General features: G+C 45.4%; 1 protein-coding gene and 1 long non-coding RNA gene across 6 annotated transcripts in view; one reads left to right on the forward strand and one right to left on the reverse strand.

The window, feature by feature from the left end:
* Positions 1–2340: 2340 nt before the first annotated feature.
* LOC111858620 (uncharacterized) lies at positions 2341–21004 on the forward strand. 5 transcript variants are annotated; one of them, XR_011992553.1, is made up of 4 exons: positions 2341–2546; positions 6220–6957; positions 15735–15829; positions 16019–21004. It is a non-coding gene; the product is annotated as an uncharacterized lncRNA (long non-coding RNA). The 5 variants fall into 5 exon arrangements; XR_011992552.1 differs by having other exon boundaries at positions 6220–6329; positions 6815–6957; positions 15735–21004; XR_011992554.1 differs by having other exon boundaries at positions 6220–6329.
* A 4968-nt stretch (positions 21005–25972) lies between these two features.
* The window catches only part of LOC111858611 (uncharacterized), a 38243-nt gene continuing 36900 nt past the window's right edge, over positions 25973–27315 (reverse strand). Inside the window, exon 17 of the mRNA XM_072714921.1 lies at positions 25973–27286. The gene's annotated coding sequence lies outside the window, so the exon portion shown is untranslated. The remainder of the gene's footprint in view (positions 27287–27315) is intronic.

Genomic DNA, 27315 nt, shown 5'->3' on the forward strand with positions numbered 1-27315 from the left:
CAGTGAGGCATGTAAGGGCATGCTGTAAGCAAGTATATGATTGGCTGGAAACTAAACCTGAGACTGAATGGATACGAACAAGCATTCACCCACTCATTCAGCAGCTTGGTCACTCCTTAGCACAGGGGTGTCAAACCCCAGTCCTGGAGGGCTGGAGCCCTGCATATTTTTGGGTTTCCCCTCATTTAATAGCTGATGCAACTCCTTGTGTTAATTACCACATAGCTTTTGAGCTGAATCATTTTTGCAGGAACAAGGAAAGAACTAAGCTACACAGGGCTCTGGCCCTCAAGGACTGCAGTGTCACATCCCTGTCTTAGGGTCCCTCGTTCTGAACGAGTTAGTGAGCGAGTGGATAAAAAAGAGTCCCTCGTTTACCACTCACTCACCTAATCGGTCCACTCCTTCGGGTCTCTCATTCTGGTTTTGAGTGAATGAGAGATACGCACGTCGTCGTGACTGAAATACACCATCTACTGGTGTAGTTTAATAGCCTACATGTACTTCTGGATGCTGCATTTGGATTTTAGAGATGCAGCATTTTCAAAACAATTTTAACCAAGCTTCGTTAGCGTTTGGAAACCTGAGTCGCTATATATGGTACAATGTTGCCAAGACTTCAATAAATGTTATTTTTCTCACATGACATATTGGTAGTATTTAGGTTACTTCTTAGCACCATTTAGCCTAAATAATAGGCAATATTTTGACATATGGGAACACAAGTGTTTCAAAACTATTTTATGCAAACTGGAAGTGTGACTGAACAAGCTGGTGAACGAATCAGAACAAATCTTATAGATGAACTGAATCAAACTGTTCCAAAAAGAGTTATTGTGTCTGTCCTTAGTTCTTTCAATTGTCATCTGCCTATTATTGATTAATATCCGATCTTCAGCAGTTCTTTCCGTTTTCTCATTGGATTTCATCAGGAGATCAACGACGCTCATTGTCCTGCTACACATACTGTCTCTCCCACATACCCAACCTACGGGAGGTTCATGCGCTAAGGAGGGGTCAGTCGCCGTCAGTGATCTTTTTAGTGTTGGACCTGAATTATGTGCAAAAGCACAGTATGAGCCTACATGTATGACCTGCATTCTGCTGTGTTTTGTATTATGGGTTTTAAAATATATTGGTTTGTTGTGCTTAGACAGCTCATTTGCTTTGCGTAGGTGTCGTAGTTCCCGTTGTGTTTACTTGTTCTGCGTTGTGTGCATTTTAAACGTTTTGCATCAAACACGCTTAATTTCACTAGATAGAATTAAGTCATCTAGCGTTTTTAGCAAGCTGCTTATTTGGCATTTAGCAGGCAACGTTGTTCTTTCTCTCACATACACCCACAGACAAACTATACTGATAAATCAGGTAAGTTTAGCTTCAAGGTAATATTTCAAAAAGTTGAAGAAGGTAAAACGGTAAAAACAGACCAGCATCAAAATCCAGCATTATAAAATACAGGTGCTTAAAAAATCTATTCATTGCCATTTCTCATTCAACACGTTTCAAATTTTAGTTGTGACTAACCTTTCCGGTTTTATTCAGCAATCAGTCTATTAATAGCCTAAATACATTAATTTTATGTTTCATTTTTGATACGGTTAAAAGCATTTTCCGATTGCCAAAGACTTCCTACTCCGCATCGCGTTGACAGGTTCTCACATGCAGAACAAAATGGAGCAGTGTTCCCTTTAAAAATTAAACAAGGTGGTAAATTCCATCAAAATCTGACTTAACGATATTATAAACTCCAAAACACGCCAAAAGTTAACATTATATTCTCAGGGGAACAAAAAACCTAAAACAATTACTTGGTATCATTAGCATTGTCAGACACAGTTAAGCTATACATTTCTATGACTTGTTTTAAAAAAAATCAAGATCGTGTTCTGTCGTGTATATTAACGCAAATTTCAACCAATCGACGAAGGACATGAGTTTCATTTTAGCGCATCATCGGATGCTTTCCAAGGACCACGCAGAAAAGTCTGCGCAATTTATATCCGACAACATATATATATATGCCTCATACGACATTTTTTACAACATATGTAAAAAAGATTATTACTTCGCATTTCGGGTCTTGCTTACACCTTTCGTTCAATGAAACGTGATATTTGTTCTTATTTTATTTTCTTTGATTATTTTTTTTTGTCTCTCTCTTTCCCAGGTGCAGCCGACCCGGCGATTTTCGGTAAGCTGATTTTCAGCGCCACGTGATCCCGTCCAATGTTTGTAAACACGCGTCAGTCACATGTGACGCTGACGTCAGAGAAAGAGTCCCCGCTGCGCGTCCGCCAATCGCAATGCGGGGGCGTGGCGATGGGGGTGTGACCTGATGTGACGCGCTGTGGAAAAATCGTTTAGGGAAGGGAGAGAGGCACTCGGGACGGGGGGGATAGTAATCGGTGATAAGCAATAGAGTTATTATTCGGGACTGCGAATAGTGGGAATCGGTGTGATGAGTCAGAATTGGGGTGATAGACCAGGTTCTTAAAAAGCCGTCGCCTGATCCACAGTGGTCTCCAGTGAACCTGTTTATACATGTAAGTAGTGTTTTTATTTGTAGGGGGAAATGTATAAATTCTGTTTATCACTACGACGCCAAAGGTGCACACATACGTCACACGCGTTTAATCCACTCATACTTAAGGTACTAATAAAGTAGTAATTTGGCCTTATTCGGGTTTCTGCCAGTATCTCATGCATGCGGGATGTGTGACTGCGACGCCAGCTTGCTGGCTTCTTGGTGGCGCTTGCTGACTTGCCGTCTTACGGCTTATATAAAGAGCACTGCGTCAGAGAGAAGACCGTCGGCCAAACACTCGGATACGTGCGGTATTTTATCTGCGCTTAGGTACCGGCAAACTGGACAACTGCTCGGTCAGGAAAAAGTAAAGCGCAGGATCTGTTGCAATTGATAATAGTAATAATAATTACAATATAGCAATAAAAACCGACAGAGTATTTTCAAAAACTGCACTGGACTGCGATGTTGCACAGAGGGAGGCGGGGTGTAAATTAATCGGTAAAAACCTGGCGGTGGCGAAGGGATGTTACGCAGTTCTTATTGGGAGTGCGTATTAATTTTCCCATGACACCGTGAGCGTTACATATACAGTTTGTATATAAACATGCATTGATATACGGTACATTTTATTTAAATACACTGTTTAAGAACGGCAAATAAAACAGGATCCTCCGCAACATCATATATCAGTTGTTATAGTTGTAGTTTAGAAGGAAAGATGTTTACGTGGCTTTATCTGAATATATAGTAACAGAATTTGTGTGGGCGTCTGCATGCGTATCACAGTACAACCCCAAACCGATTTTCCTGTAACCGATTAACGCAAGAAAGATAACGGCTTTAACGGCTGTTGCTCCTGGTTAATTAATGTGCGTGAATTATTTGAAAACTGTGTTATTAAACGCAAATAACTACTTTCTTTATTCCTGCAGTTTCTCAGAATAGATGGGCGGATTTAAAATTGCTGCGCACAGTTGATAAGACGCACAGAAACCTGCTATTATGTTTCCGAACCAAGGTGGTCGCTGTTCTGCTTCGCGACACCGCTGTACTGTCATCTGTAAAGCCTTAGGAATCATCTCACACATGTACAATAAATGAAGGGGTGGCCTGTTACATTATACTGCCATCCATCAGGCTATCAGTTTCATGCAATTGTTTTAGCATTCTGATTATTAACAGATGCAGTGTCAATATTAACAGGGCGTAGTACCTTTCACAGTCAAGCAATAATATAGCACTGACGACCCGAAAAAGAGGAAAACATGAGGGGCAGGTTTGTATACGAATGCGGCCGGTCGCGCGGTCTGCGATTAAGCACGTTTTTTTGACTCTATCGCCATCCCTAGTTGGAGATGCCACCAGTGGACCGGGACACTGGTTTGTTGCACTTGTTCGCCGAAAAGCGAGGCAGTGGGAACCCGGCCAAAGACACGGCTCCCTGTGTTGGGGGGGTGAGGAGAATTGACTCATCACCATGGAAAGCGGTCGGCAGGATGCTCGACAACACAAAGCACTTTGGAAGAGAGATGTAGAGCAATACAGGGGCCACAGGGTGCCTCTTTATTTATGCCTTATGGACAGTAATTGGAACAGGGGGGAAAAAAAACAAAGTTTTGATGACGCTGGTGAATGAAGTTAAAACCGGCAGGACCAGCTAACAGTGACTCATGGTGAAGCTTATTCTCTGTGTGCTTTAGGTAAAAAAAAATATATATAAAAGTGCACAAAAGCTTAAAGGGCCGAGGGCAGACGGGGGGGTGGTACAGTATGTGCACATGTAAGATCTTATTTTATTTATATTGTCATGTAATCCCAGTAAAAGAGGTAAGCAATCCCACAGTCACCGGACTGACGTTTCTGTGCTGTCGCCACTTTCCAAGTGCCAAAACCAAATATTTGTATCTATTGCGCATGTTGTCTCCGTCTGACCTCGTTTGAAGCCAGTGTGTAAATACCTCTGTTTAATATTTTGTTGGTTAAAACTTTGTGGGACGGGGGTGTGAAAGTTGAATTTGCAGTTCTGCCGCTGGCCTACTTCCGAGGAGAGCGAAGTGTGACGCATCGCAGTCGCCTGTCCCCGCTCTCTGCTTGGTGACGCTACGCAGGAAGCGAAACGTCGGAGGGCCGCAGGCTTGTATATTTGTACTTCGCCGCACAGAACGTCGACTTTCTTATTGGTGGGGACCAGCTGTCGCTTGAATCCCCAGTCGCCCAGATTTCGCTTGTTTATGTGACCTTTCACTGGATCACATGCTCCATCACAGAACCTTCTAGAACCTTCTGCAAGCTGACCGAAAAAATACCTGTGATTACTGAAAGTAGATGGGGGGGGGGGGGAGGTGAGTTGTCAGATGTCTACCCTGTAAGTCTACCCCCCACCCCCCCACATGGCGTATTGGGGCTATGACCTGGGTGAGGCCGAGTCGCGTCTCTCGTAGGGTACGGCTCTTCACGCGACGACGCATCTAAAATTATCAGCTGCCGCCTGGTGAACGGCTCAGTATAAATAGACAAGCGGAGGAAGCTGGGGGTGGGGGGGGGAGCCGCGATGGTTTGTTTTGGACGTCACCGTCGTGTGGTAACTTTGTTCGTCGTTTTGCGGCTGGCGCTCTACCTAAGGCAGTTTACCCAAGGTAATTCTGCTCAGTTTACATGAAGTGGATGTTCCTCCAGGTTTTCATCTTGATGGAGGATTCTGAGAGGGACTTTGGGACAATCGGGGGGGGGCACTGGGGGCTGTCTGGATGAACAGCTGCCTGAGGTTGACATTTCTTACCTGTCTGGATACCCTCCCTCGCCTTTCTCTCTTGGCCATCCCCATGGACATTTCTTGCCTGCTTTGATCTTCCTACAACCAGCCACGCCCCCTCGGCCCCCCCGGGCCAATCGGGTAGTGCGGTGAAAATCAGTTCTTCCGGCATCGACCTGGCAATCTCAAGCTAAACCCAGTGACTGCGGCAAACCCAGAGTCACAGGCCACATCAAACGCTCTGGGAGGGGGCCCAGAGCAGAGCTATATGCGCTGTGTCACCTATTAGTGCATCAGGAGGAGATGGAAGATGTTATTGGGCTCGTTGTAAGCGTTGTTTACCCTTGAGTATCTTTGGGGGAAACATGCATAGAAAAGTCATGTAAAAAAGAATCCAGCTTGAGTCCTGTGCCCTATCTACTATGCATCTGTGCTCTCAAAATGCAAGGAGAGTATCAAACCAAAAATAAAATTAAGAAAATAAAGCAGCATTCTAGTCCGCGCTGACGTGGGCAGGCTAGGCTGAGCTGCTGGACCACAGCCTGGTAGTCTTGGGGTCCCCCCCCCGGCACATGCCCACGCGCCCGCCGTTCACGCTGAGGGCCAGACATGGGCAGGGTTTGGCCTGGACAATCCACGATGAGGTCATCTTGGTTCTGCTCCGAAACACCAGACTAATAATTAAACGATAGTTTAGCATGTATCTGCCTTCCGCCATGAAGAGAAAGACGTAATACGTCGCTTGGATTAATCATTATTCCTAAATAAACATCAGCGTTGCTTTTGAGGGCAAATGGAGGATTTGTTTCTGAACTACTAACATTCACTTAGGAGAAATGTGGGTTCTCTCAGCCTCATCATTTCTCCACACACACATTTTAATTCAGAGCTGTAATCTGTTAAGGGCTTATAGTTCTTCCTGCATTCATCCATGCAGATGGAGAAGTCCAATGCATCATGGGAAGTCCAACGCATGACAGGAAGCTCCCCTCCTTTGTACCTGGACCTGGATTGGCAAGTGAGGAGCCAGAGCACAGAGACAAACAGGTAGGAGAAGAGGAAAGGCTCTTTATATGACAAGAGAGCATGAGAGGCCTGGTTAGGGATTATATTGGCTCTAGTAACCATTCTGAGATGGTACAGCCTACGAGGAGTGTGGTCGGGCCCAGATGTTCCCACTGAGGTGAAACTAGAACTTGGAATCCTTGCCTCATATCTTAGCTGACAAATAATTTTTGTTACTAAATGCTTTTAAAGTATTTTTTTGGAAATTCATTGATAAGAAATTGTTAACGTGTCAGTCCTGCCTAGAACTTTCCTTAGTTGTCACAGGAGATTAAACCGGTGAGAGCAGAACAATAGACATTAACTTTTGGGGAGGGGGTCTCGGCCATATGGACACACTGTCTAGCTGTCGGACTTTGACGTCTCGACGGGTCTCCAGCGTTCACCTTGGTAGCTGGAACGTATTTCATTTAAGACCTCAGCAAAGCAAGCGCTTCCCCCCAAAATGTCTTGTCTCTGTTTATTAGATCTGCACATTAACTGATCACACCCAGGAATAATGTCAGAGGAAGGTCAGGGATCTCCATGTCCACCGAGCGCCATTATGATGCATCGAGAGGCGTTGGGATTTCTAAAATGTGATCCTTTCACATCCTGCCTGCCGTCCAAGGTGATCATGCAAAAGCCTTTCCAGAGAAACCGGAATTTCTGATGTCGCCTGAATTGAGTACACAAGTTAAACGAAAACCAAAAAAGGGCATTTGGAAATGTCACAGAGCATCGATGGCTAACACATGCGCCATGTCTCTCAAACGGAAGCTTCAAGTTGCGTTCACTAGGTAGGGCCAGTCATGTGACTGGTGAGCTAGTGACATCGGCATTAAGATCCCAAAGTGCACCAGAGATAGAAAGCTACTCATATGTCCAGAAGGTCAAGCTGGCGGCATCAGATTTGGGATCATTGAGAAAACCCGGTTTGTGACATTTCCGGAGGAAGTTCGTCTGCAGTTGTTAGTTTTGGTGCAGTTGCGGTCGGAAGCCTTCATTCCCTGCAACAAGCGAAAAGCAGAACCTCGGACTTCTCTGTCTGCTGTCCAGGGTTGGGGCTCCCTGCAGGTCGCTAACCAGAGCAGCCGCATGCCGGTTACGGCTGCGGCCGCTGAAATATTAAAGAGCAAAAGGCAGCTGTTACGTTTACAGTGGCTCCCACATTCACCTTGGCGGATTGGCGAGTTTGGCACGGTCCCAGTGGAGAGCCGCAGATGGTCCTTACGTGCTGAATCATGCCCTCTGAGAGATCGGACAGTTCTGGATTGTTCTGGAAAGCTCGGGGGCCCATGCGTCACAGCGTCAGCTGACGGTCTCGGACCGTTTGCAGCTGCGCAAGTCTTTTAATTCTGGTCATCGTTGTGATTGGAAGATCCCCATCCCTGGAGTTGTGTCACCAGCCCCCCTTCCCCCCCGCCCCCCCCCAGGCAAGGTGTGACGCAGGCCCCCTCCCTCCACCCCACCCCTCACTGTCTACCCATCTTATTATCTCTCGTCTTCATTGTTTGTTTGTTTTTTTTTTTGCCTTACTCCAAAAGTGGGACGGTATGCCTTTAAAAGCACTAGTTGTCAGGTGACTGAGGAGACACAGTCAGCACAGCTTGCAGGAAGAAACCGAACGCAGTGGAGTACCGCCGAGAGGGAGAGAGAGAGAGAGAGAGAGAGGGAGGGAAAGAGAGACCTGGCTTGAGCGAGGCAGAGAGAGAGAGGAGGCGTGGAGGCAGGCTGGTGGGATAGAAGCGTCCCTTTAACGGGGACTCCGGTGTCGGTGCGACAGCAGTGCCAGTGGCCGGAGTTGTTGAAGAAGGCGCACCGTACTCTGGGTGGGGGGGGGGCCGGAGCAGCGGGTGGGGGGGGGGCTCAGGGAATTAAGTGCTGCGTCACAGCGAGGCAGAGATATTGCGAGGACAGGCAGTCACATGCACGGCTGTCTGAGGCTCGACGCCGGCCCATGCGTCCCGCCGTCCGTCCGCCCGGCCGTCCCTGTGTCCGTCCGGCCGCCATCGGGGCTTTGTTGACATCCAGAGGAGCGTCGGAGCTCCTGCTGCCATCGCGGCTTGAGAAGGAGAGCGAGCGCCGGAGCGGCAGCGGGAGAGGCATTCTGGATTAGTTGCTACGTCACTTTTTCACGTCAACAGGGAGAAGCAGCAGCCAGCATAACAGAAGCCTAGACTGTGCTACCTGCTTGCCCTCGCAGTCTTTTCCCGATGTGTCTGTCACTAACGCAGCCTGTGACCAGCTCCGCCATCCATGATGGGAGCGAGCGGCTGCGGACGGAGACGGTGGCGCAGTTTGGGTCGGACCGACGCGGACCCGGAGCGGGGTACGAGGCAAGCGGTTAATGCAGGGCGGACTGTTCTGGAAGATTCTTTGTGTCAGGATAGCATGTGCCTGAGAGTGGCATAGAAGGAGGTCATTATCGTCAAATACACGTACAGTGACGCCAATTGTGGCAAAGGGAATATGTGTGTTACTGTATAAATATCATATGTAAACGCCGCATACGTCGGTATGCAAATAGGCACTTATGCATATATTTACCTGTTGCTCTGCTAAATGCAAGTTGACGCATGAAAATCTGTCTGTATACATTTGCTGAATCACCTGTGAAATAGCATCTCATCGCTACACAACAGTTAAGAAGTCATATTTAAAGAATGTTTAATTTTTCTCATTTCAGCCCCGATTTAGCGGACGACTCTGTGGTAAGTGACAAACCCAGAGTTCGCTCTCAGCCGGGTCGAAGGACCTGCGGATTGTGGCACGGGGCAGGGGTGATTTTAGGCAGATTGGGAGGGGTCCGATTGGGGCGGGGTGGAGGGATACTCATGTTACATGTTACCTGGGCAGGTCGCACCTCGTCCCGCCTGTGAATCTTTACTCGCAATGGCGGGTCTGTTTGTGCAGGGACGACTGCAGAGACACAGTGTTTCTTCCTCCCCAAGAGCGTTGTTGGGGGGGGGGGGGGGGGGAGTGGTGATTTGGAAGATTCCACAGTATAGATGAAGCAGCGCTTCCGGTCAGCTGGAACGTGTTGTTTACCTTCCTCTCCTGGCAACAGATATGACGGCAGATTCCCAAACGCATATCCCGGCATAACGGGGGCAAAGGAGCCACAGTCTTCTCCCGCTGACCGCAGTCTAAGCCTCATTTGCTGGATGGGGGGCAGACAGGTGCACGGCTGATTCCGATTGGCCAAGACGTGACGTGTTGTCATTTCGGTCTTCTGTTTTTGCTGAAAAACAACCGTTTTGAGGAAAAAAACATTCTTGTCAGCATTGGCCCTTCTGTTTTACAGCCGTGGCCTTAATATATGGAGATAATTTACGTTTAAACGATTGCCTCGTGCTCGTAGAAAAATTAACTCAGACATTTATACCGTTTTCTCTGGATTGAGATGCCAGAAGGGCCTCAGTTGGGTACTGTTGTTGTTGTTGTTGTTGTTGTTTTCCCCGTATTAGGTCATAACCAGGACGTGATGTCACCGAGGTGTAGGTGCTGCTAATGGCCCACGTTGGTCTGCAGATGATTCAAAGGCCTGATTTGTCTTGGTGTGACACATATGACCGAATTAGTGTCCTTCCCAGAAATGATGCTGGGATCTAACAGGCTTCCTGAACGAGTCGCCGTGCGGATGGAGTCATTTCCTCCAGCTTCTTTCTGTCACGTCTGCCTGAAGTTCTATGGAAAGAAGTGCAGTTTTCGGCAGAGGGGGTTGTGAGGGGGGGGGGGGGGTGAGGAATTGTCTCCATGGGACGAGAGGCAGCTTTTGGACCAAGAGGTGCCTCGTTAGGACCATATAAATTGCCCGAGCCCTTTTTCTGCAGGCCGGGCAGACGGCCGGGTGCCGACCCTGTAAATTTACGCAGTGGCTTTCCAGCGGTGCCTCTCTCGTCGGACTGTGTCGGTAATGACACACAGTCATGCGTGGCCATCAAGGGATACAGAAATTAGTTTCTTTTTTTAGTTTAATCAAAATCGCCTCAAATGCATGGATATGAAGATGCATGCAGACAATAGTCAAACAGTAATGGATTTTTAAAGCGAACCAGCAGACGACAGCAACATCCAGAATGTGCTGTTAAACATTAAAGGCTGAGAAATGTTATATCTGCATAACCTACCTGTGTATATATTTACAAATGGATAAAAGGAACAATGAGAGAGATACCTGAAGGCACAGCCTGCATTGAAATAAACCCGACAGGGAAGTTATTTACTTTATACTGAGATATACGGAGTACCGACGTATCAGGAGATACCTGTGCAGGTTTGATGATTTTAGTGTTTGGCATCTTTTTTATTTTATAACATTTCTATGAAAGCAAACATTGATCGATATCCGAGTCACTTCGATTATAGAGTTTGTTTCCCTTGCAAAGTTATTAATATGTTCTTCGGGGTTGGGGTTATGAGACAACTGGCTTCCTGTGGATGAACTGGGCCGAGAAAATCGAGGCCTGGGTGTCGCTGGTCGGCCAGTGGAGCCCGATGATTTTGTTGCACCGCAATCGCAGATGCCCAGCGTGGATTGGGCACGCCGTGTTGCCGGGGAGATTTCAGCATCAGACCAGAGGATGGTTTCAGAGGCGGTGAAGAAGCCTGTGGTGAAGGTGCATTTAAACTCAGGGCGCCGGTCGTTGGACTTTAGTGGCCAATGGCATAAAGTATTATTTATAAATTACCACATGATCACAGGAGTGGCATTTTTAATTAACCCGCACGGGGAAATGCAAGCTCACTCGGAAGTTAGCAAGCACGTTCATGTGATTACATCGTACAGAGCAGATGGCAAAAATCAGATTAGCAAATGGCTTTTAGAGACCTCTCAATGGATTTTAAATGTGTCGTATATGGTGCTGTACGAACAGTTTACCTGTTCACGACGAACTGAAATTTGTAAAAATTTAGTACCTAGAATTTCTCAAACAGCCACGTAAAATCATTTCCTTCGATTGTGAGCCGTGTCAGTTTCGCCTGCACTGGGCGCTTGATTAAATTAGCAACCCCCCCCCCCCCCCCCCCCCGCCTCCGCAGTGGTGGTAAGAGGGGAACATGGAGTCAGTAAGCGGCTGGGTGGAGCTTTCGGGCGAAAAGACACAAAGAACAGCTATCATTTGGAAAAGGGCGGGGCTTGATGAGCCTCTGCTGTGATTTTTTTAGTTTCCTAAAAAAAACTGCCCCTTTAAGCCTTAATAAACATGTGTGTCAGACGCCGGAAGACAACTGAAGTCTGACGAAGTGACGTGGAGCTGGAGGAGGGAGAAGCCAGCGGTACGAGAGCCCCTCAGGGTCCGCAGAGCTTAACAGAGACCTTTATTTTTATTACCCTGTAATTAACCCCTGAACTTGAGCTTGTCTACCATTTCCCCTCTAGGCTCCTGGGCTCTGACTTCCCAAATTCCCATGTAAAAAGCCCTGGGGGGGCATTTACTTTGGGACGCTTCCTAAATGTATAAAAGCAGCACAGCCAGTGGTGCCGCTGATTCGTATGAAGCGTACGCGCGGCGTGGGGACCTGGGGCGTGGTGATTTGTTATTGGGAGGTATGTGGGGAGTTTGCGTCTTCTCCCCTCTGGTGTGTGGATGTTCTTTACGTTCTCCAGGTGTCTCTCTAGACACCTTAATCAATAGAGATTGACTGTGTGTGTGAGGGTGGGTTATGCATCTTATGTGATTAAAAACTTGTCATTTTGACATCGTAGGGACCAACTTTAATTTAAGAAAAATCTGTGACTGCAATGAAAAAACTAAAAATGTCAAAAGTCATATTTTGTTTGGTTATGGTTCAGGTTACGGCTGGGTAGGGATTATGTTTTTATTACATTGTGGGGGCCATTTGGTCCCCACAATGTAATAAAAACCTCTTTTTTGACATTGTGGGGACCTGAAAAATCTGTGAATGCAATCGAAAAACAAAATGGATTTTGTTTAGTTACTTAGGGCGAAGGTTAGGGCTGGGTAGGGGTTAAGGTCGTCATGTTGGGATTAGAGTGTTCCCCATAGAAATGAATGGAGAGTCCCCACAAAGATATAATTACAAACCTGTGTGTAGTTGCGTGTGTTTGTGTGATAGGCTGATATCCTCTCCAAAGTTTACCCTAGCCAGCCAACGCCCCCCCCCCCCCAACCCTAAATAGGGTACGTAGTTAGAGGGTGAATGGATGGATGGATAGGTGGATGAATGGATATTATGTATATCAAGTTAAAAGTTACATATTTTTAGTGTCATTTGTAATTTATGACAATACTGCAGTAAATATTTGATGAATATTTTACAAATGTTTCAGAAATATTTAATTAGTGTCTTAATACTTTTTTTAACGTAAAGGATGCTGTTGAAGATTTTTCTTGAATGTACGTTGCTTATTTTCTGTGCATCTGATGTTGAGTTGGTGTGGCTGAGTGTTGGGAACCCATTCACGGCTGTGGCACCTTCACCGTGAGCACGGCTTTCTCTTGGCACATGGAGCGACACATGGAGCTCGTACCGCCTGCCATGAAGTTCCCGGGGTTTAGGGTTGCAGGAGAACAAACAACAGACACAGGAGAGTGAGAAAAGGGTGGAGAGAGACAGGGAGTCGTTTCGCCATTTGCGCAAGATGTGTGTTTTATTTGGTTCCCCCCGCCTGGCGGGGGCCTGTCGCCACTCACGTCCGGGACGTCATGTTTGAGTCCCTGCCCCTCGCTCATGAGGTTGCGAGTCAGATTGCAAGTAAAAAATAAAACAACAACAGATTTGCTGGGGGGTGTGGCTCTCGTCAAAGGGCACTGATGCAGATAAGGAGGATCCTAAGTGCAATCGGAGAGCAGGGTGGGGAGAGGTTCAGAAAGTGCTATCATATCGCTTCAGTGGTACGGCCTGGAACAAGAGGCAGTAATGGAGGCGAGTAATGAATGACCCGCATCTGCCTGTATTTCTCCCGCTGGCCTGAGGGCCCCGTCAGCAGGCCCAGCCGGGATGGTGCTCGGTTCATCCTTTGGGCATGTCTCTGGTGCCCCCAGGAATGGGGCGTGGGGGGGCTGGTTTCTGTATCGTCCCGTGCCCTGGCCCTTTCCAAGCGTGCCGTCTCACTGCCTGGGGAGGGACGGTCCGCATACTTAATCCAAGGGCCTGGCAAAAAAAGGCCCTTTTGTTGGTGGTATCTCCCAAGGACGCGCGAAGTCGGAGCTGAGGACTCGTTACCCTGTTTGACTGACTTATTCAGGTCATTTGAATTAGTCTGATTTAAGACACGCAGAGTGAGTCATATGCTTTTTTTAAATAACCCCGGTAAAACCGCCAAGAACCTGTTACCGAATTGTTGACCAAACACTTCTGTTACAGCGGCATTTTGTTTGCCCCTTGACTCCAGATGATAAAACTCGACCCAGAGGTGTTTCGCAAATGAGGAGCTTTTCAAAGGGCTGAGGGAGGAGGAGATACTATCCGGGTTTATTTGTAACACCGTCATTCAATACTGCCGCCAGAATCCGGGTTTTTTACGAGTCACGACAAAGACACAAAAAAAATACACACGCAAGCACAAACGTGGTCTTAGGGGAGGCTGCCTAAGTCATCGGCCATTGCAACTGCGACCATTGATTTCAGTATGGCGTTTTTTGTACGTTATTAATCTGGCCGTCTATATAGACCATAAATAACCCTACCTTAGACCATAAAATATATATATTCATGCATACAATTCTGTCCGATTAAGTGCCCCTACGGGGTATCATCAGGCAGGATCAGTGTCTAAAGTCTGAGCTAAGGTGTGTCCAATATGGACGGCCAGGAGTACAGGGCAAAGGGTTATGTCACATCGTAACGCTAGTGACAGAATGTGCGTCATGCTTGTTTAAATGAAGATGTTATGCTTCCATAAAAGGTACATTACAGAGGTACTGCTGGTAGGACTCTGATTAAGGTTTTCGGTTTGGAAAAGCCCTCAGCCGTGGCCATGAAACGGAGCCACGGACAGAAGTGGTCCTTAATGGAAGGTCACAGGAATCGAGGTCCTTTGTCTGCGCTAACGCCATCGCCCAGCGCCTCACTGGCTCTCCAGCGAGCGGGGAGGGCGGGGGGGTAGACAATCAGCCAGGGTTGAGTTTCAGGCCGAAGGGCGTCCCTCGGAACTTTAAACGAGCGACTCACTTGCCAACACCCTGGCACTGTTTTATTGGTAGGATAAGCGAGCAGCAACTGAAGACTTGGAAGGTTTTTTGTGTTGGGGAGGGGGGCGGGGGATCTAGGCACTGTGTCAGTAAGACCGCCACTGGTTACACCCACCTGATCCTAAAAAAAAACCACCCGCCTCCCACAACATCTCTCTACTGAAGGCAACCTGCAAGGCCAGCTATAGCCTGACGTACGTAAGCGTATCGTTAATCATTTCCATCAGCTTATGCCGTCTTTGAATTACTGGCGCTTAATAAAAATCTGAGAACGCCCATGCTATTTTCGGCAAACAGTGATCAGCGACTGGACGGGGCGGAGGCGATCATAAGGACCACACGGGCATAGAGGGCTCAGACCAGAGGAGCCAGGCCTCACTGCTGGGGCCAGACCCCTGCATGTTCGGGGTGCTTGGCTATCTGGCCGACTGGCTCGGAGATCTTTGGTCTCTTCGGATCTTTCGCTCCGACTTCACTGCAGGATTACACGGGACGTTAGACACTTGGGCTTCCTTATACACATTCCGACATTGAGGAGCCTGCGATGCGAAGAAACGTAAAACATTTACAGCAGAAGTGAAAAGGTTAGCGGAAATACAGGGGTTTAATATTGGAGAGGGGAACAATTAAGCCGCAGGAATGAGTGTGGGGGGGGGGGGGGTGCAGTAAACAGGATCCTCTGAGGAATGAGTTTAAGACAGCCGGTTCAAACACGCTTTCCTTTCTCTCTCAGAACAAAGGATATGGTAACCTGATGCACACAGCCTGTGTATCTTCCCTCTGTTGGCCGATTCTTTCCTCTCTGGTCTCCCCCCATAGAGTTGGGCTCTACAGATGACAAATCTGAACCGTGGGACCGTGTGGACAAGGCTTTCCAGTGTCACGAAACAAATATTAGCCCTTACATAACAAGTGTCGGTACCTACTGATGTGGCAGAAAAGTATGTGTAGGGATTGGGCGGGGGGGCAAAAGGGCTGCAGTTTTAATTTAAAAAACTGTTTCCTCGTGTTCTTTTTTTGGGCTCATAAGTTCTACATCTGTGTTTTCATTTTCTTTCATCTTCTTCAAGGTACTTCGTCACCCATGGCTGTCTTGTTTGGTGTTGCCATGACAGTGTTGTGTAAAGAAACTAAATAATCATGATATGTTGTGCTTTACAAGGACCGCCATGTAATGGAATACATGCTTTTTTTTTTTCGTCTGCTCTATCCAGGTCCTGATTAAATAAATTTCCTCTTTTGTCAGGGCAGATCAGGTTCCTGGCAGAGTCGTTCCTAGTTTGGCATTTTTTTTTTCAAATTACGTCACACTTCAGCAGACGGATGACCCAGGAAATGGAGGTGAGTGGCACATGATTTTAAGAAATGATTCAGAAATAAGACATAACACACTTAACTGCAAGCATATCACATTTTGAATTTAGGGGTTCTAGAACCTATCTTTGAAATGTGGTATAAACCATTATACGCTTTGTTATGCTAATAAAAATCTCTCTTTGGCTGTATTTCTGGCTGGCTTGGATTCAGCAGATGTCTAAGGCAGCTTCAGAGTTCAAAGGTCAAAACACCTGTTTGAAGTCCTGTGCATTGCAGTATGTCTTCTGGGAAACTCTCACGATCTTTATCTTCCATTCAGAAATCGGAAAGTGCAAACATCTTTCTTACTTTTGTAACTCGTATATGAATTGGATCATTAGAAAATGTGGTGGATTTCAAACTGGTCCTGAGGTATCTGCAATTTTTACCCGTTTTTGTTAAAACCAGTTTCTGTTGTGAAGTTTTGATCAGTGTCCTGTACTGCAATGGATAGGTTCCAGGCTGCATGTAACCTGGCACTGGGTAAATTGGGTGGAAAATGGGACTACGCCCATGTGAAATTTTGTTTGCACTGAAGGTGTAGCCCCTCTGTGGTTCGGGTTCGAGTCCCACTACCACGGCTTTATCTTCACTTTTATTAGTTAGTCCAGTACAGAAAATTGTGGTTTAGAAGAGTTTGTGTCCAATGTGAGCTGGACTGACATTCCTGCGATGGTGGCCCGCACCTAAGGCCACGTTTTTTCAGATTAGACTTGTACATGACATTGTGTCTTTTAAAATGGAACCTGTTACTTTGGCTTGTTTTGCTTGTCGTCCTTGAACAATAGTAAAAAAAAATCTCTTCATCTAAGATGATTAAATACCAATGCGTACCTTCATCTTCCAACCAGTTATCCAGTATATTGCCACAGGAATCAATTAATCTGCTTAGTGAAATAATTTATGGTCGTAATTTGCATTGCATAGTTAATGGTATAAACATGTCTCAAGAATTTCAAGATAAAATCATGGTGAGAATTTAATCAGCAGAAGTAATTAGCAGAATTTAATCAAGAGCATGATAATAATTAAAATTGATTAATCAATTAATTAAGAGTTCAATGTAGAAAATAATAATAGCATATAGATATAGCATGTAGATATGTGACAGTTACTAGCATGCACTGCAAATAATCACAGTAATGTTTATAAGGACTGATAAGTATTGATTATTTACAGTTAGGATATTTGTAAAATCATGTGGGTTTTTATATGACAATTTAAACAATATTTTGTCATCTCGGAATATGGCAAAAATGTAATGAAAACATGCTTACAGCAAATGATGCATTTTTGTTGTTGTAGTTGCTGCTGTTGTTGTTGTTGCCGCTGCTGCTGTTTGTGCGAGTGTTTTCAGTGTACGAGTCTCAGCCAGTTTCGGGCAGCTTGTACAGGAACCCTACTGAGGAGAAGACATACACCTGCAAAGATAGTAAGCTAACAGACCAGCCACGCTAACAGTCTGCTTCTGGAAGCTGGTTTCAGATGGTGGCTTAGAGTGTCTATAATATGAATCTAGCACCATTTGAAATCAGTGTTCTTGGGGTGGAAATGACACCTTTGCCTGCTCAGGGAGAATGCGTAATTAAAGGCCAGCGCTTGTATTTACATTTGTGTCCAGGTTCCACTTTTTAGTAAAACCCATTTAGCGTAAAATCCCACAGCATAGCTTTTGTTTGTGGGATGGAAACGACGGGATTTTTAAAATGAACCAATTCGCAAAAAGAACCTCAGATGTTATGCGTTTGTTTTATTTTATACTTAGAATTTTAGAAAGTATACTTTTTACTTGTGTTGCGGTGATACAGGAAGTAGCCTGGTAAGTCACACGTCAGCAGAAGGGCGGCCCGTGCGATCTCTCATCAGGGCTGACTGATTTCTTCTGGTGTTCAGAGTCATTGTAGCTTTCTAGCACCATTTGAAATCGGTTACAATGTAGGAGGGAAATCGGCACGGAGAACGTGGAAAGACAGCGGAGGAGGGAAGACTGGAGGCGAAGGGAGATCCCCAGTCCAGCCCGCCTCTGCACGAGGGTCTGTGGTCCAAGATGATTCAATCGATAACCGTCAATGCATGCAAAGCTTGTGAAAATGTTTTTCTTCAGTAGGTTTTGGTCTGTAACGCACTTTTTTTTTTTGTGGCTCTGGGTGCAATGAACAAAGGATGCAGTCATCGAAGGTCAGTTCTAAAACCAAAAATAAGTCAAAACTAAACAGAAGCCTGACTGGTTCCGCAGCAGGTCACGGAGCATGTGCTCGGCCTGCTACAGCCTGCCCCCTGGTGCCGGGAACCTGTTCCGTTCCCCCCAAGGACTCTGCGGACGCGACCCCGTCGTCTGGCTATTGCGAGCCACGGCTTCTTACGATCGTGGAATTTTCCGCGAGGCCTAAATTGTGCTTTTTTTGGTCTTTGATTTAAAACGCGCTGAGGCGTGATGCTTCCTGTGGCGACTGACTCGGGCGGATAGGATGTTGCACGGACTCCGTCCTCGATTACAGGAAGTGGCAATCTGGTCATCTGCGGTTGGTATCCCGAGGTAAGAGTAGTCAAAGTTAAAGGTGAGGTGTCATACTAAAAGGTAAAGCAGTGGTAGGTAAATATGTCTGGCAAAAAAAAAACTTTTTGACCAGTGTCTGTTTTTCTACCCCAAAAAAGACCTGCAGACGCTGTGTGTCTGCGCGTATTGTGGGCTCAGCTTTCTCGCCATGTCCTGTCACTGTTCCGGAACCCAGGCGAGACTTCGCTAGACGCGCAGGTTTCATTTGGGGAAAACAGCAGAATGTTCCGACCTTCTGAACTCGCCTTACGTCATCACTTGGCACGGATTCTGCTGGCCGTAAATCCCGGAGCAGTGGCGGCATGAAAGACAGGTTCCTCTCGTCTGTGTTCTTAAAGCACGAAAGCTGCTTCATCTCTGTTTATAACAGAGACTCCAGTTTAGAGGTATCTTCACACAGCTTCAGTTCTAAATATCTTCATTGCAGTAATTATTTGGAACGTCAGTTGCCTCACCTGGACTTACAGGCACTAATTAAAACAAATTGCAAAACCAGTGGGACTCCAGTCCTCCGGAGTCAGATTGGCACCCCAGCTGTGAACAGACAGGCACCCTGTGCATATTCAGCACATGCCAGCCCTGGTTTGCTTCCGGCCACTCCGAGGAACATCACGGATAAACAGAGAACTCCTGCACTCTATTCGTCGGGACAAAGAGGAATTTAGATCCAGAAGGAATCGCGAGCTAGGAAACGAGGAATGCCGTATCATGTATTTACTTGCAGGCTTTGTAAAGAGAGGCACCGGTGTGATCCAGTTGAAAATGCAGTCTTTGGCACAGGAGAGCCAATACACGATACAGAGACATCAACGGGTGTGCTGCGTATCTAACTGTTTGAAATAAATATTTTATATAATGTAATATTGTTTTTGTACCACTAGGTGGCACTTCACTGCTGTAATGTAGTAATACAATTTGAAGGCAAGAGTGTCTGAAATATCTCTTTCGTGTTAAACGCTAATATAATCAGGGTTACATTGACCCAAAGCCTGCCCTGCAAAGCTGTGACATGGTACAAACCCAAAAATATTAAGTTACCTAAAATATTTACTACAACCCTTCAGTGCCTTGGCTTTTGCAGTACGGCAGTGATATAATATAGAATGCAGTTAATTGAGGGATTCATTTCACGTGAGCATAATATAAAGCATTTTGAAGGCATAAGTGAAACATAAGGGGCTGTTATGAATTAAGGTGCGCGCACATGATGGCACCGTGCTACGTAAATACCGAAGCGTGTAGCAAGTATTGCAGCTCAGCCAGCAGAGGGCAGCAGAGGGAAGCTTTGTTATTCCATGATGGTGAACAGTGACGGCGGTTTTGGCTAGTTCAGACATTTTTGTTCATTATAGTTAATTTCTGACTAGAAATATAATTCAGTACAGGTTCATTGCTTACCGCTAAATACTGTTGCTATTATCGCTATCAGATGAAAGTGTGGGGTTTGTTTTGGGTGAAGTTTGTCTTCTGAAAGGATGTTTCAGGGTGTTTGATAGTTTTCTTCTAGTTCAGTCAAATGTAATAGTTTCCCCTGTTAGCTGTCTGACTTATTGTGGCAAGTTTTCTCTGAGCTAAGTCAACTTGTGGCTAATGATTGATTGGTTGTGTAATACTGGCTTTCCCAGGGGTGACTCACAGAAGGAGGACCCTGTAGTCACAGCGATGGTACAGATACACACGGTTCTGCTGTTATGTGACTTTACACAACATGAATTGGCTCATCTATGATTGATAAATACGGGAAACTTATGAGTTAAAAACACAAATATGTTGGCTTGTGTGTAATTTCTTCACCAGTTTATGGTTTGAATGGAACAGTAACAGACCTGAACAATTTTGCCCGTGAAGGATTTTCACTAATTTATTTCACTAATTATCAGTGAAATTTCAGACATAAAAAACAGGAAGCTTGAAGACACTTGTTAAAAAGCTTGATCTTATAAAGAACTTTGAGAAGATTAGGTAATACTTTGGTTAGATATTTGGTAATTTTATTGCAGGATTTTGAGTAACAAAAAGTTGTACAGGAATGTATCTACTGCATTATTGCAGAAACATGTTTGCTATGTGGGTGTTGGTTTGAGTCCCCAGGATTTTGGCTGATCCACGGCACGTTTGCCAGTAAACCCCATTTCCAATGAGCCACTGAGGGTACCCTAATAGATAGCTTGTTGCTCACTTCCTTATCAGTATGGAGTGGATTCTGCCTACTGAGCAATGAGGTCAGTTAATAAGGCACGGAAAAAATGAAACAGTATGTTTTTCAGTGGAACCATAGAACTCAACCACTTACTGATCATGGGGAAGCATTATGTAAGCATTACGTAATCGTCTTTTCTGTACTGGGAAGTGGGTGCGGTCCTGTGTTGCCATGGCAAGAAATGACATTCATTGGCCTTGGCTCCTCAGTGGGTGGGCATTGGGAGAGACCTTGAGGGACGGAAGGGGAAAGATCCAGAGGAATGTACTGGCATTGGAAGCAGTGTGAGATTTTGTTTGAGGGGCTGTACATATATAATCATTATATTTGTCTTCTGCTCTCATAGGGCTTCTCCCATTTAATGTCACATTCTTTGTTTAATAAAACCTTTCTGGTTGTTTAATCTCCACTGTCTAGCTCCTTTGTCCTGCCCTGAGAATGCCCTCCTGCCAAGGACCTGCTGTGTTTGGATAAATATACAGATTTTCAGGGCATTGCTAATGAGTGACATGTAGAGACTGGAAGGCTGACACTGGGATATCACAAAGTGTTTGTTTACGTTAAGGCACAACAGACACAGGTCAGTGATCTCCTCAAACATAAATAAAAGCACAGGTGGTTAAATTAAAACCTGATAGTGCTACATTGATTTTTGTTAAGTAAATTAAGAGTCTCAGGTCTCATCTAGCTCTTAGGAACAGAACAATTCTGACGTTATCGCTTTAATCAGTTTACTGCAAAGTCATTTCCCAAACTCTGTCATCCGTTGTATGGTGAAATGCTGACAGACAAAGCTACTCTCCCCAATACTGTCTCAGTCTTCGGGAAGCATCTGCTCAGCCCCACGCCGCCTGTTTCCCGTGCAGAGCATCCCGTTACGGTAAGGCTGGACGAGGGCAGCCCTTGTTCAGCGGACCTTTGTCAGCAGGCAGAGCCAAGCACTATGCACAACAGTCTGGCTCTTCTTGCACGGGAAGTTGCTTACTTGTTAACGAGTCGACTGTTCTGCTGGCACACTGCAGACCATGAGAAGAATGAACCCCTTCACATTGGTCACCAGAATACAGAGACCTTACAAAGAATTCATGGACCTTCCCAAAGGATTACGGTAAAATACCATACTCTACATATTCATTCACGTAGTGAGATGTTTGTGTTCTGAAAACTCATGTGAATTACAGGAGAGTAAACTTAAGAAGCAAATTAAATTTAGCTGGATCCGCAGGGCCTTCATTAACAATGGCAGTAATATGCCACTGCTTTTAGTTTCAGATTTTCCTTTTCTTCTACATCACACATCTACACAATGAAATGTGTTTTGATTTCAAAATGGATTAAAAATGCAAACAAGCGATTTACCTCTTTCTCCTTATCTACATTTTACTTTAACTTCCTAAAATTAAGGATTCTTTCATAAGTTTATCGTGCCGGCTGAAGGTACTCAGGTCTATGCACGGAAAGTGTTGATACTGACCTCTGTGGATGGTACCCGCTCTGCATGCCTCATGACAAGGTCAGACCTTTAAGGAAGACGGAGCCACAGGATTTCTGAAAGGGCCGGGTTTGTGCTTTGAAACTAGCCCGGTCTCACATTCTCAACACAATAACGCAACTCCCACAGAAGCGGGGAGCGCCGTCAAACGGACAACAGACATCGAGAGCATCTTACTCCACCATCATGGGACAAGGAGGTCTGCAGAGAGGAGATAATGGGCAACAAGCGGGCCGACACCCCCAAACTGGGGCATCAGTGGGGGCTTCTGCAAATGCATCACAGCAGATGAAAAACGGGAATACAAAAAACATACTAATTACCAAGCATCTGTGTTCCGTACCCACGGCCCATCAGCAAATGAAACTAGAGATCAATGGAGTCAGACACCAACGTTAATCACTTGAAAGATGCAAACGGAAACCAGTAACCTTAATGGCAGATCAGCTAACTGTATTTCCCAGTTTGTAGGACTAGCCTCGCACTTCCTGGAATGCGTGTTTGAGTCTCACCCCTAGGTGTTCCTCCAGGTCCAAGAACACACAGCATGCTGAATTGGGTGTCTCTAAATTAATCATAGTTAGCGTATGTGACCTCTGTCCTCTGCTTACTGAGGCTCCCAAAGCGTAAGAATTTCACGTAGTAGTTTAGCAGGTAGCACTACAAATATTCCATGACGTGGGCACTGCTGGGCCGGGGCCTATCTAACTATTTGGCCTTTGGAAAGAGAGTGTCGACATGCTTTCAACGTAAGTTTCAGGAAGGAAGCAAAACCAGAATGCAAAAGAAAACCAAACAAAGGTGCCACCCTCATGTCGTCACCAGTTCAGCTGTTTTATGAGTTTTATGCTTTCTCTGAGCGACATAGAGAATTGAGGGGAGAACCCATTTCTGACTATAGAATCGTCAAGGTGAAACCCTTATCAGCAATGAAAAATGAAACAATTATGCATTACATGAACATTTTCACATTTTCATACATCAGCTAATGTCTATCAACTAATCTATCCTGAATGACAAAATTAAAACGGTAAGAAAGGGTGTTGACATCTCACTGACATGAAGTCAAGTGACAAATACATTTGCCCACCACGCCTTATTATTAGCCGCTTGACTGAGACAGTTCCGCTTTCTCACACCCAAACCCATTATCGTTTTTTTCTGGCTCCTATATTCAGATGAAGCCGGTATTTCCTCCTTGTGAGCTGGATCCATCCACCATCGCGCCTGGTACGAGTATTACCATGACACCCAGGAATTCCAAACTCCAGCCTCCACCAAGCACCAGCGTGCCTTCAGTCTTATCTGTACACTGCAGCTTGATCATCAGAAACGCTCGCGGCGTATGCACTCAAAAATACTTTTTGCTGATGCTCTACGTAAAGTGTACATACGCACTCGCAGAGACACTTTACTTCTGGATTAGATCACCAGCTAAACCAATGAAATTATAGGGACATTAAGAATAAAAAAAAAAAAATCAACCCACAATGGGTGCAGAGCAGTGTGAATATTAAATGCCTGCCTCTCTCACTCATAGAGCTAAACTTATTGGAAATGACATCATACCACAGTCTACTCCAATTCGACACATGGACTGGAAACTGTAAGTTCATGACCAAGGAAAACATGAGTGCTCCCCCCACAACTCAAAAATACTTGGTGAACAGATAAATAACCTCTTCTAAGGAACTTGGAAAATATCCCTCGGAATATTCTGAGGACGTTGATTTATTTGTATGTTAGCACTGGTTTTGAACTTTAGCTATGTCTGTCGATTTAAATCTATTGTGAATATGTACAGAACATAGTGAATGAGGCAGAGGTGTCACAGGCCCCTCTGGAAGGGATCTCATCTTTGAGGCGGAACCTGATCTAAATCGCTTTGCCTTGGACCTGGGACTCAGGGCGCATAGTACAAAGGATGATGGAGCCAAACTACCAAATCTGCTTAGTGTACTGATCTAGATACTCGACTCCATAGAAGGATCCAGGAATGAGGCGTAAATGAAATGTGCTTGGATGGCGTGAAAGTTACAGTAAGGAGGCACTACGTAGTCACAGTGTCGTTAACTCACTTAAAGAGGCTCATGGGGTTACAGTAATGAGGCACTACGTAGAGTCACAGTGTCGTTCACTCACTTAAAGAGGCTCATGGGGTTACAGTAATGAGGCACTTTGTAGAGTCACAGTGTCGTTAACTCACTTAAAGAGGCTCATGGGGTTACAGTAATGAGGCACTACGTAGAGTCGCAGTGTCGTTCACTCACTTAAAGAGGCTCATGGGGTTACAGTAATGAGGCACTACGTAGTCACAGTGTCGTTAACTCACTTAAAGAGGCTCATGGGGTTACAGTAATGAGGCACTACGTAGTCACAGTGTCGTTCACTCACTTAAAGAGGCTCATGGGGTTACAGTAATGAGGCACTACGTAGTCACAGTGTCGTTAACTCACTTAAAGAGGCTCATGGGGTTACAGTAATGAGGCACTACGTAGAGTCGCAGTGTCGTTCACTCACTTAAAGAGGCTCATGGGGACTCGGTGGGTAGCAACAAAGTCGGTGGTTTGAATCCTCCCCCCGTGCATTTTTACAAGGTCTCTGCATATTTGTGTATATAGCTTTTTACTATATATCCAATCAGGGCGCTCTGCTGTTATGTCTCCTGTTCTCCAGGATAAGCACTCCATGACATTGTAGCAGGTAAGGAGTTTTTTGGCAGATGGAGTCACTTCAGTGTCGAGGTTTCTGTAATGTGTTGACATTATCACCAACGAGGTTTGTTGGGGAAAAAACTCAGTTTTTCATTACAGCAAACAAATACACGGGACACAGGGATTACTGGAGGAGGGAATGGCAACGTTTATCTTGCCATGGTGTGAATGAACAGGTAAGCAGAGTAATATTCAAAGCACATCTGTGCTCTTTCAAACAGGCAGAACCACGAAACCAGTGAAACCAGGCCGCTGCACCCACCCACACAACCTCACCGTACATCACCTTCAGCTAAAGGCGTGTAGGCAACGTCGGCTTGGGCAGCTTCTAATTTTTCAAGCCAGCACACCATACAGACTTAGACCACTGTATATGATATTTTGACAGTATTTTCAAAAGCAAACGCCATTCTGATATTTTGGAAGAGGAACCTGTTCATTGAATTTTGCGGATTACAATCTGCCACACTGGGGGTGGGGGACACTGTTGCCTGGCAACAACCCTGGTCAAATATCCATGTCCACACTGAAGTTTCACAATTTCCCAAAAGTGGAAGAGTTTTAGAAGATTAACTATATAACTATGGTGACCTTACCAGCAATTATAGCAGTCGACTGATTACTTTACTTTACAACTATATCCACGTCGCTTCCATTTAATGACATCTGCTTAAAAGGTTTGTCCCTTCCTGAATAAATAGGTTTACAAACTCCCTGAAAAAGCCTACTAATGTATGTTTCACACAAAAATAGGGGAACTTCGCAGACATTCCACCAAAACAAACCCTGTTTTACCTCCTCGCTCATAACTACTCTACTTCAGCACTTGCTGTTCCTTAGTTTCCTTCCCTCAGGAAGTTCAACACAAAAATGGCAGAGTATTCCAGAACCCAACCCAACATTACATCAACAGGCTGCAGCAGAAAAACAAGACCCAAATTTTCAATAAAGGTGATGACATGTCAACAGATGGAAAAAAGGAACAGAAACAAAAATGAGACCTACATTAGCACACATGGATTTGATACATCGCCACCACTGTACCGTAGCTGGTGTTTTCATATAAGCCCCAGTCTGAGGGCTGAACTCTTGTGTAAAAACGCTCCAGTCGAGTCCTGTGAAGCGGGCACAGGTGCCAGCTGCCACAAGAAGTGAAAGGCTGGCAAACTGAGAAAGCTCTTCATTTATTGAATACATGAAAGGCATAGGCAGTGGGAATACAGCATTAATCCCAGGCCTGACACTTTTCTATTCCACTGCGATGTACGAGCGATTCCTTTCATAAATAACTTGTTAGGTACATTAGCCTATTGTATATAAAATCAAAACATTTACAAGCAAACTTTGGGCGATGTGATGGTTTTCAGAGAAGCATTTTTCCCAGAATATTTACAGTAATAACAGAGGACAAGTCGTGGAAACAATTAAGTAGTGGTTAAAGATTACAACCATGTATGCACCTTAAATCGATAAATATACCCAGCCACACGCACACATGCACACAAGCACGCACGCACCCACGCAAGCACGCAGTATAGGCAAGACAGGACAAAGATTAGACGGTGATGTAATTACACATAGCAGTTGTGTTAAAGAGGGTGGGGACATGTCAACCCCCACCCTTAGTATGTAAATTTAAAGTCTGTCAGAGCAACGAGCACAAGGGACACACAGAAAGCACCCGGCCAAACTTTAAGGCAGCAAATCGCTCTCTGCTCGTAGCCACTAGGCAAGCAAGTATCATGGCGCGTACGGATAGGAATGACGGGAGCCCCGCTTTCAGGGCACGAAAGGCACGTCACATTCCGTCTGAAAAAGCTGCTTTAGCGCACTTCCATTAGGGAGGCCGGTTTACTCCTGAAGGACGTTGTTTCTGTGTTACACAAGGCAGACTTGCTGAGCCTTCCGGCAGAAATGAGACATGCACACAACCAGCAAAATCAGAAAGCTCAATGTCATATGTACATCATTATTAAATTCTAAATTCTAAGTGCCTTAGTGATATTAACATTTTATTTAAAAACCTAATTAACTAATGTCCTGTGGCACGACACAATACTGTATCATTAACAGATGGATAGTTCAGGTCCACAAAGTAAAAATCCAGACCAAGATTTTGTTTCAACCAACCAGCTGAGTACTCTGTGACTGTGACTCTTTATACTCAACTGGTTGGTTGAAATAAAATCTTGGTCTGTATTTTTTAGTTTCTGGACCTGAACTATCCACATCTGGTCATTAATAAGACGTCCGGCTGGTTTGTAACCAATCAAAAACAGCTCCAGTATGTCTAAATGGCTGTATTAGCTTGGGAAGCTTCTACCGGGGTGAGTCCGCTGTGTAACACGTCAAGCGAGAAAACAGGAGGCTGCACAGTGAAAGCTGGGGCCGCCGTGGCAGCTGGGTGAGACTTGATGGTCATCTCTTAAAGTGAGGATGACCTTAAGGAGCGGGAGCAGTCCGGTTATAAGCTGCTGTCCTGGAACAAAGGCAAAGGAAACTAAATTA

This window comes from Paramormyrops kingsleyae, chromosome 8 (genome assembly GCF_048594095.1).
Source record: "Paramormyrops kingsleyae isolate MSU_618 chromosome 8, PKINGS_0.4, whole genome shotgun sequence".
In the NCBI taxonomy this organism is placed as follows: domain Eukaryota; kingdom Metazoa; phylum Chordata; class Actinopteri; order Osteoglossiformes; family Mormyridae; genus Paramormyrops; species Paramormyrops kingsleyae.